The sequence below is a fragment of the Phaethon lepturus genome, unplaced genomic scaffold, assembly GCF_000687285.1.
Source record: "Phaethon lepturus isolate BGI_N335 unplaced genomic scaffold, ASM68728v1 scaffold46737, whole genome shotgun sequence".
In the NCBI taxonomy this organism is placed as follows: domain Eukaryota; kingdom Metazoa; phylum Chordata; class Aves; order Phaethontiformes; family Phaethontidae; genus Phaethon; species Phaethon lepturus.
Genome location: NW_010550659.1, coordinates 1 through 222, shown reverse-complemented (window position 1 = coordinate 222; position 222 = coordinate 1).

Genomic DNA, 222 nt, shown 5'->3' with positions numbered 1-222 from the left:
CCCCCAGCCTCCCCCGCAGCAGTTGTCCCCGAGGTGGTGCCTGTGGCCTGCCAAGGGCACGACCCCCTGTATCGCCACCCACCCCTGGGGTGCTTTGGAGGCCCCTGCACCTGACAGACCCGCACGCTGTGGGCACGAGGGTGGCCGCGGTGGGTCTCTGCAGAAGTTGGGGGGCTGCCCAAGAGGGGAGGGGGTGCAGGCAGCACCCTCGGGTTGAGGTCC